The sequence below is a fragment of the Eptatretus burgeri genome, chromosome 9 (assembly GCF_056783735.1).
Source record: "Eptatretus burgeri isolate ZD-2024b chromosome 9, Ebu_testis_v1, whole genome shotgun sequence".
In the NCBI taxonomy this organism is placed as follows: Eukaryota; Metazoa; Chordata; class Myxini; order Myxiniformes; family Myxinidae; genus Eptatretus; species Eptatretus burgeri.
Window position 1 is genome coordinate 33,152,665 of NC_140969.1, and position 10,867 is coordinate 33,163,531.

The 10,867-nt window shown below is 46.8% G+C and overlaps 1 protein-coding gene across 1 annotated transcript in view; it reads right to left on the minus strand.

The window, feature by feature from the left end:
* The window catches only part of LOC147019864 (uncharacterized), a 105,345-nt gene extending 98,210 nt beyond the window's left edge, over window positions 1-7,135 (minus strand). The window contains exon 1 of the mRNA XM_085894643.1: window positions 7,098-7,135. The gene's annotated coding sequence lies outside the window, so the exon portion shown is untranslated. The remainder of the gene's footprint in view (window positions 1-7,097) is intronic.
* Between the last annotated feature and the right edge of the window lie 3,732 nt (window positions 7,136-10,867).

Sequence of the window (10,867 nt, forward strand, 5' to 3'; positions counted from 1 at the left end):
GTGGACAGGCCGCCCACCAAACCGCGAGCACAGGACCAGGACGAGAGAAGAGGGAGTGAGATCCACACGGAAGGAGAAGAAAAAGAAAAAGAAGCAGAGAACGCACCCTACGCGCGTCCGCCCTTTATGGAGCATGGCTCCCCCCGTTGCTCCGCCCCGTTCTCGGCTCCACCTCTCTTCGAGGCGTTTCCAGAAAGCTCTCGAAGGGGGGCGTGCCCCCACTCCGACCGCCTCACGCCGTGCATCCACCAATCGGGAGAGAGCTGCCCCACCCCTCCCCTTCACACCAAGCGTGGTGGGGGGGATTCAGGCGGAAGCATCAGGCGGGAAAACCCCACAGACGTTGTTGGTTTTCTTCTCCACGCGCCGTACGCCCACGTTCTCAGACCCTTTCCAACACGGAAAGAGTCGTAGAGTGCTCCGTGGAGAACAGCGTTCGGAGTGCGGGAAGTGGCGAAGGTGGTGTTTGTAGGTTTGATCCAAAATAACGATAGAACAGAAAAATGGCTAACTCAAAGCGTCGCAGCCCGGATGAATCACACATATTCCCTCCAAACAACGGGTGTGAACTAACTACACATGAACTTATCGATATATCTAACCTGAGGACCTTTCTGGTGTATTGCAAATTTCCACAGCCGTAACAGTATTGTGTTCATGGTATCCTAATAGCAGATGATATGTATGTACATTGTATATACATGTACTACACATATGTACTACATGTAAATGGACTGTTCATTAAATAGCACACACAACGCACACAAGCACTGGCAGAACATCATTTATTCAAATATTGTTAAAATATTGATAGAAACATTATACCACTTTGATGTTTGACACTTTTGTAAACTTGAATATTCTCTTTGAAATGGTGAACAAGGTGAACAACATTGTCATATATTTGCAATCCTCACCTGAATTTCAGGGGAAAATGAAAATTTTCAATTTTTGAGGGATCATGACTGTACTATATATGACTGATTAAGAAAAGTAAACAGGTATTTGAATACTACTACCATACAGTTATTACCTGAAAAAATTTCAAGCTTCTGGGATGGGTCAATAAAAATATATGGGGTTTCAAAGTTGGGTCTTCATACAAAACCAACATTTTTTTCTGGATTTCAACTGATCAGGTCATAAAAATTAATAGAGGTATACTCAGTTTTATGTTTGTTTCTTACAGAGCAGTTATAGAAGAATAATCTCTGAAAATTTCAAGGCTCTAGCCTTAATATTTAAAAAGTTGTGGGAGCTTAAAAGTAGCCGTTCATTTTGTGATGCTCGCAACGACCATAAAAATAGGGCCACAACCACATTTTCAACCCTCAATATCTCATAGTTGACTGCATCTATGGACCTAAAATTTTGCGCAGCTTCATTTTGATACCTGGGAAGTATTTTATGAAAGTTTAAAGTAAATCTGAGGGGGTCAACTGGGAGGCCTCTGGTGATATGAGGTGGAATGACTAATGTCTCTCTCTGTTCCCCACTGTTTTGTCCTTCCCACTCCCACCCCTCGTCTCATGCCCCCCTTGCTGTGCATTGTGTTAGCTCTCATACGAGCCTCGACAAGGTATACAAAAAATAAAAAAAAAGATCTGAATCTGGATCCAATTATATTTTTAGTGATTCTCCACCACTGAGTGAACTGAGGGCCAAAAACGATATTTCGAAAAGCTATGGATGGATTCGGGCAAAAATTGGTGGATGAGTTGGCAAAATCAGGCAAAATCAATCAAAGTGATGGGAAAAGAGACAAAGAGCAGATGCTTATCGGGGATTGACTTGCTGAACAACTAAACACAGACAAGGGTACCCAGCAGATCATTCTGGGGGAAAGAAGAATCATCTCGCTCACCAAAGAGAAGATTTCCGTCAAACAAAAACGTCCTGAAATGTGTGGGCATGCCTTGTCCGTTGCCAGCTCCCAGCCTTGCCGTGCACCCACTCGCAAACAGGCTTGAACGCCAGTCAACGTCACCCCCAAGAAACAGGTACGCCAAAAGCGACCGTCTGGCTGGCGCGGACGAAGCGGCCGTCTGGCTGGCGCGGACGAAGCGGCCGTCTGGCTGGCGCGGACGAAGCGGCCGTCTGGCTGGCGCGGACGAAGCGGCCGTCTGGCTGGCGCGGACGAAGCGGCCGTCTGGCTGGCGCGGACGAAGCGGCCGTCTGGCTGGCGCGGACGAAGCGGCCGTCTGGCTGGCGCGGACGAAGCGGCCGTCTGGCTGGCGCGGACGAAGCGGCCGTCTGGCTGGCGCGGACGAAGCGGCCGTCTGGCTGGCTCGGACGAAGCGGCCGTATGGCTGGCGCGGACGAAGCGGCCGTATGGCTGGCGCGGACGAAGCGGCCGTATGGCTGGCGCGGACGAAGCGGCCGTATGGCTGGCGCGGACGAAGCGGCCGTATGGCTGGCGCGGACGAAGCGGCCGTATGGCTGGCGCGGACGAAGCGGCCGTATGGCTGGCGCGGACGAAGCGGCCGTCTGGCTGGCGCGGACGAAGCGGCCGTCTGGCTGGCACGGACGAAGCGGCCGTCTGACTGGAACGACGAAGCGGCCGTCTGACTGGAACGACGAAGCGGCCGTCTGACTGGAACGACGAAGCGGCCGTCTGACTGGAACGACGAAGCGGCCGTCTGACTGGAACGACGAAGCGGGCGTCTGACTGGAACGACGAATCGGCCGTCTGACTGGAGCGACGGCGGCCGTCTGACTGGAACGACGAAGCGGCCGTCTGACTGGAACGACGAAGCGGCCGTCTGACTGGAACGACGAAGCGGCCGTCTGACTGGAACGACGAAGCGGCCGTCTGACTGGAACGACGAAGCGGCCGTCTGACTGGAACGACGAAGCGGCCGTCTGACTGGAACGACGAAGCGGCCGTCTGACTGGAACGACGAAGCGGCCGTCTGACTGGAACGACGAAGCGGCCGTCTGACTGGAACGACGAAGCGGCCGTCTGACTGGAACGACGAAGCGGCCGTCTGACTGGAACGACGAAGCGGCCGTCTGACTGGAACGACGAAGCGGCCGTCTGACTGGAACGACGAAGCGGCCGTCTGACTGGAACGACGAAGCGGCCGTCTGACTGGAACGACGAGCGGCCGCCTGACTGGACCGACGCCGCGGCCGTCTGACTGGAACGACGAAGCGGCCGTCTGACTGGAACGACGAAGCGGCCGTCTGACTGGAACGACGAAGCGGCCGTCTGACTGGAACGACGAAGCGGCCGTCTGACTGGAACGACGAAGCGGCCGTCTGACTGGAACGACGAAGCGGCCGTCTGACTGGAACGACGAAGCGGCCGTCTGACTGGAACAACGAAGCGGCCGTCTGACTGGAACAACGAAGCGGCCGTCTGACTGGAACGACGAAGCGGCCGTCTGACTGGAACGACGAAGCGGCCGTCTGACTGGAACGACGAAGCGGCCGTCTGACTGGAACGACGAAGCGGCCGTCTGACTGGAACGACGAAGCGGCCGTCTGACTGGAACGACGAAGCGGCCGTCTGACTGGAACGACGAAGCGGCCGTCTGACTGGAACGACGAAGCGGCCACCTCACTGGAACGATGACGCGACCATCTGACTGGAACGATGACCAACTCGCGCACACGCGCCGCAACCCAAGAACGGACCTCTCCCTCTTTTTATAGGTGGCCTGCCTCGGCGACACAGACTCACCCCAAATCCACCCCGCCCCACTTGCGCACCGTTACCATGACAACCCGCACATCCCGTGGTTATTCCTCGCTTAAGAGGCCATGTCTGTGGTGCTGGGCGAGAAAAAAGCAGCCATTTGTCAGAATGACTGAGCACAAACGTGAAGCGCTCATAAAACTCAACAACAATTATTACCTCACTGTTCAACCCGACATGAAAAAAGCCAGTTAGCGTCCATAGAGCTGCGGAACGGGGTGTTCCCCGTTCAAAGATCGAGGGAAAAAGGCGGGCGTCGGCTTTACACAAACGGGTGTCAATGTGCATGAATGCGTCTGTCGTCAGGAGAGACAGCTTTCCATAAGAGCAAGAATCTATTATTTACCTTTCTCAATGCATCACATTTAGAATCCCATCAGACATGGGGATGGGTCTATGCTGGACATGCATTTAGGGAAATAACTATCTGAGGACCTGGATGTTGGTATGCATTCATCGCATCGGATTCTGAAATCCGTAACAATATATATAGCACCTTTTGTGAAAACGAGATCAAAATTGTGATGGTTATAATGTCAACAATAATGTATAATCCTGTTTATGCATTGTTTAATCATGTTTCATAATCATGCATTTATATTATACACTGCAATATTTGTGTTAGTTTTGATACTGACCAATTAATCATGTATAACTAGTTCTCTCTGATGCAAAATGACTTGTGTAAATGCCAAGACATGATCTGCTCCATTCAAACACCGTGCTAAGATGCTCGAAGGTCATTCAACCATATCAGGGATGGCTGAAATTCATTGTGGAGCCTATCTCTGGCTGTATGAAGGCAGTGCAAACACTACCTCAGGGTTTAACTTCGGCCCTGTTGTCCAGTTGGCATTACCAAATGTAAAATCCTTTGGAAACGAGTGAAATATTGTATCTTACTTTGAGTAATGGGAGAAAAAAGCTTCGCAACCAGAGAAATGGGTTTTTCTGCTAGCATGGTTAATAGAATATGTAAATTTCTGATATCACTGGCATGGCCAAGCTGTGTCTTTTCCATAAAAAGGAAAGATTTTGGTGTAAATATTCAGTGAGCTGGGGAAGCGTCTGTGCGACCCAACTCGGACTCCTTGTGCACAAGTATTTTTCAGGAAAACCTATTCAACCAAGTGGAGGTTTTTTTCCCTCCAACAGGAGGAAAAAATATATGAGAGTGGTCATTTATGCAAATTAAGAACAAGACTGGACCCAAGACACTGCTTTGGAGAACTCCAGTCTACACTGGGAGGAGTGTATTCCATTGATAGCAATGCATTGGTTGACAACATGAGTGGAGAAATTCAGGTGTCAAGGAATGAAGGTGGCCTTGTACGTAACAGTCAAAGAGCTTGGCAAGCAGAGAAGGATGTCAGACGGCAAGAAATGCCTGACATCTGTCCAATGAGATTGTCCAGACCTCTTAAGTTTCAAATTTAGGGCTTCCATAGAGGAGAGGAGAGAGGAGAGACCCAAAAAGACCCCAAATACCCCAAAAATCCCTAAGACCCAAACGACCATGAAGACCCGAAAGTCACCGATGACCCAAAAAGACCCTGAAGACCCCAAAGAACCAAAAGTCCCCGAAGACCCCAAAAAGCCCAGCACACGTTCGTGGCCGGAGAGTGCTCCTGAAAAATCCATGCCCCAAAGAAATCACGGAGCTCTGTTACGTGGCTGAGCCTGGGAGCAACTGAGACCTTTTCGGTTCCAGATTCTGGCAGGACAAGCCGACTTCTCCGGGTGATGTCTACGCAGCAAAGGGGATGCGCAGAAACATCTACAGGGTCTTTTGATCCGATTGGTGGCTCCTCCTTCACCCGAGCGTTATATAAAGAGCCACAGAGAGTGAATCCGAAGCGATTGGGTTGCGTAAGTGCATCGACTGCGCCAGGTACAAAGAGGTCGCTTACACCTCAACTGATTCTCCTTTTTCGACTTCCTCTAATTTCCTCGGGTGTGGCTGCTGGCACCTGTAATGTGTAGCATAAATTAAGACTAGCATAACCCGCGCTCTGCGTGACATGTTGGGGTGGGTGTGTTTGAAAAAGGAACTGATGCAGAGTATCAGTAGTAATTTTACTTTAATGCAGTAAGTGGAATACGATTTCACCGTTTCAGAACCATTTTATTTACTTTTTTTGTACCATGCACCTCATATGGTCTTTGAGATAATGTAAGCTGAATATCACGTTACTCGAGCGCAGAACAAAGTCGAAGATAGCGCGACACGAAACCACAAACTCGGAAATAATATACAAGATTGTAGAAGTTTACATCAGTTTCGCTCTGCTTCGTGTCCTCTTTTTGTCTTAATAATTGCATTTCTTTTGCTGCAACGACAAATCCTTACTTTCCCTGCTGTACATACTTGTGAATAAAACGCTTCATTGTGCCACGTGCCATTTCCTTGCCCTTGCTTCGTAATAAATTGCTTATAAATGTATCTATCTGTCAGTGTTCTTCTTTTCCCCATTGGTCCAGAATGATCGGCACATTAGTTTATCCAGGAAGTTCTTTCCCGTTAATTTGCTTTTGTTGGCCAGCGCGCACTCACTGTATCGCTCGGCAGTAATCTGGATGTGTGCTGAGAGCAAGAGACCCCAATTGGTTCGGCCGTCCACAGGTAAGGTGTCACATGAAGTAGTCAGTAGTGTAACCCTGCCTGGATTGGTAGTGCCAATCGGCGTTCGTGGTTGCTTAGCAACTTGCCAGTGGATGGCGGCCTCAGGACAGGGCGTTCGTGAGGGACCAGAGGCCTCCTCTCATGGCGAGCCCCAAACCCCGAGTCCGTAACAACGTTTTATTCACGCATTGTTTTTGCTTCTTTGAGGTTTTTTTTAATGTCGGTCTTCAACTTTAAAAGGATGAAATCTTCACGGGAACGAATTCCCCACATTATACGTGGGTCTCCTGTCCTAAACCAAACACCGAATCCAGAGATTGATTATTTGAGAGAAATACAAAATAACCCCAATAATGGGTGCATCATACACATACACGGCGACCTCATTAACCCGTTGTAGCTTTTTTGGGGTTCAAAATGGCCGCCGCGGGTGTGTGACGTCAACACAGTTGTGTGTACGTCACGAATGGGTCGACCCGCAATCCAGTCAGTATCACAGATATCAGTAGAAAAACCGAGTCGGGAAGGTTTTCTATGAAGTAACAACTGACCTCGTACGTCTCGGACAAGTCGTGCTTGTTTATGTAGTTTTGGAACGAACAGTGGGACGAAGGACCCGCCATGGTCACAGGATCCCGGACGGGTGACGACCTATAAATGGCCCTCGATCGAAGCGATGTGAAAACGACTCCCAATAACTTTCTACTTTGATTGGCCTCCTTTGACATTAAAAATAGTACAAACCATGTTGTAAAAAAAACTGGCGAAGTTCACCTCAAAACCGTTCACCTCAGGCTCAACTGATGACGTCATTTCCGTGACCGTTAGAAACAACGCATCTGATATAGAAATACTGTTGACAAACTCACGAGGGTGATGCCACGATAATTATATGATATATTTATTGTTTAATTACCTCAGGAATTTCGGAATAAGTCGTTGATTGCTTTCGTTGTATTTTTCCCAACAAGTCACAGATCTACTCGAATCGTACAACACCACTGCGCGCACTTGTTTGGAGAACGTCACACAATTTTGTCACCACTTGCAGCGTTTGAACCTCCTCAATGGAACCCAGAGAGGTATCTATGTATTTCGGAAACTTTCACGATTGGAAGACTTTAACATGTATTTAACATTAAAAAAGTTATTGTAAGGAAGATAGTTTTTAATATATTTTTATTGATAAGCAAATGTTGCTAACGAAACGAGTGGTTATTTGAAGTTACCGGTTTCGTTTGAGTGGTCATTGGTTTTGGGCGCAAAAAGGGGGCACGGAAGCGTGGCTTGTTGGTGCTTTTGGCTCAGTTCGTGCTGGGCCGTATTCAAATGTTTGTGACTCGGTCCGGTTGTGTATTGAGGAATATTCACTTCCCTTGGACGAAACACATCTCCTGGTCCTATGGTTGTTGTTTATCAAACCGATGGAACACCCAGCAATGTGATGCGGTGTTCTCGTGGTGGCAGCGGTGATTTGAGATGTGGAAAAGGGAGTTATTTCAGGTCCTCAAGAACTACTAAAGTAACTCCATTGGTAAGTTCAGTTTATCTCGTATTCTGGACATTTTAGTGCAAGTTGGACATATATATATATATATATATATATATATATATATATATATATATATATATATATACATACATATACACATAGACATACATATACAAGCCGGTAGGCGGACATGGGTAGTCGACTACCCAATAGAACCTGACGCGATGGGTCCCTTCGATGGGGAATGACCTGGGGATTAAGCACAAGAATATTCATGATTCCAGCTTCAAGGGTTAATGCTGCAGATTGTTTTTTTCGTTAAAATACCCCCACATTTAGAGGTTTTTCGGCCGTTGCTAGGCTACGGAGGGGTCCATAGCAACGGATCTTTCTCACACATAACTAGGACATACCATGAACCTACCATACCAGTTTCATGTATATCTGACTCATAGTCTCTGAGATATAACGAACTTCGTTTTTTTATTGTTTTTGACCAGGGTTCATTCAAAGTCTATCTTCTCCGACAGTTTTCATAGGATCCAGCTGGAAATTTTTGACAATATGGCTGAATGTACTGCTCACAGTCGCTCGTGGCCCGATTTTTGATTTTCGAAAAAATAATTTTTTTATGATTTTTCAAAAATTTCAAAGTCCCGTTGCTGGGCAACAGTGGTGTCCTGAGCAACGGTTCTCATTTGCACATAACTATGTCATGGTATGAACCTACCAACCAAGTTTCATCAAAATCGCCATTGTATTAACGGAGCACTGGACCGAACAGAGGCACTGACAGACAGACAGACAGACAAACATATCGACGGAAATACTGATAATAAGGGGAGAACAAATTTCAAAGAAATATTTTTTTGAAAAAAAAATTTTTTTTCGACAAGATCGACTACCCAATTCATATACATACATATATATATATATATATATATATATATATATATATATATATATATATATATATATATATATATATATATATATATATATATATATATATATATATACTGAACAAAAATATAAACGCACCAACCTAAATATCTAAGTCAAGATTGCCATGATGGGAAAATGGTCAAACCGATGATATGTTTGAGCAATGGTTCCTTTGTTTTGCTCAAGACAGATGTTCCCATTGAAATTGACCACTCTGAGTGTGTGGACTCACATGTTGAGTAATCCTTCCCATGAGCACCATGGGGCTTGACAGAGTGATGGTCAGTGAGCGTGACCAGGACACAAACACTCCCTATAGCTTGCCCTGTAAAAGGCCTACCCAAAATGTGGACTGGTGCCAAATGTCAGCATGTCACAGATGTCACAAATCTTGAGGGAGCGCGCCATTGGCATGCTGAATGCTGGGACGTCAGTACGGGCCGTTGCAGCACACTTCAATGTCCACCACTCCACCATTAGCCGCCTGAGAACGCGCCTCAGAGAGACTGGAAGCACCGTGAACCGCCCACATGCCCGGCGACCACGTGTGACCACTGTCGGTCAGGATCGTCACATGAGGCTGCAACATCTCCGGGATCGACTCCGACCGGCCAGGAGGACTGCCAATGAGACTGTCGGGCTGCATAACAGGCGCATTTCAGCCCAGACGGTGCGTAACCGCTTGAGGGAGGCCAACCTCCGAGCCCGCCGACCACACCGGGGACTCGACCTCACTGCAGTCCGGCGTCAGACCCGACTGAACTGGGCCAATGTTCACTTGCGCTGGACCCTCGCACGATGGAAGAGGGTGCTGTTCACCGATGAGTCGCGGTTCCAGCTGTATCGGGCTGATGGCGGACTCTGCGTCTGGCGTCGGGCTGGGGAGCGCTACACTGACGCCAATGTCCTTCGTCGGGTGTCACACGGTGGTGCCAGTGTTATGGTGTGGGCAGGCATATGCCATGGCGAGCGCACTCGGCTTCATTTCATTGAAGGCAACTTGAACGGGCAGCGGTACAGGGACGAGATACTCAGACCCATCGTCGTGCCGTTTGTGCGCCTTCACCATGTGACGTTTCAGCACGACAATGCTCGCCCCCATGTTGCCAGGATCTGCATGGACTTCCTCGGTGAGGAGGACATTGATGTCCTCGACTGGCCTCCATATTCTCCCGACATGTCGCCCTTCGAGCACATTTGGGACGTTCTTGATCGACGCGTACGACAACGTTACGCAGTCCCAGAGAACGTCCGCCAGCTCCGTGTGGCTCTCCAGGAGGAATGGGAAAACATCCCTCAGGCCACCATCGATAATCTGGTGATGTCCATGCGCCGGAGATGCACCGCTCTGCGCGACGCCAACGGTGGACACACCCTCTACTGATTGTGTGAACTCTGACAGTGACACCTCGGTTGTGTCGGCTGTTGTAGCGCAAAGACTGTCGCCAGAATTCTCAAGGAACTCTTTGAAATTTAATGCTCAATTGTCATGGATTCTATAACCAAATTGTTGTGAAGATTTAGTATTAATGAGTTCGAGGTAAAATAGTAACAATCGCTTGGTGCGTTTATATTTTTGCGCTTGGTGCGTTTATATTTTTGTTCAGTATATATATATATATATATATATATATATATATATATATATATATATATATATATATATATATATATATATATATATATATATATATATATATATATATATACACACATACACATACACATACACATACACATACACATACACATATACATGTACATTCATTATACATATACATACATCATACATATACATACATTATGCATATACATTTACATATACATACATCATACATATATACATGATATACATATACATATATGCATTTACATATACCTACATTATAGATATACACATATACATACATTATACATATACACATACACATCTACATACATTATGCATATACATACATTATACATATACACATATACATATACATATATTATACATATACATACATTATACATATACACATATATATATATATATATATATATATATATATATATATATATATATATATATATATATATATATATACACGAGGTGTGTTCAAAAAGT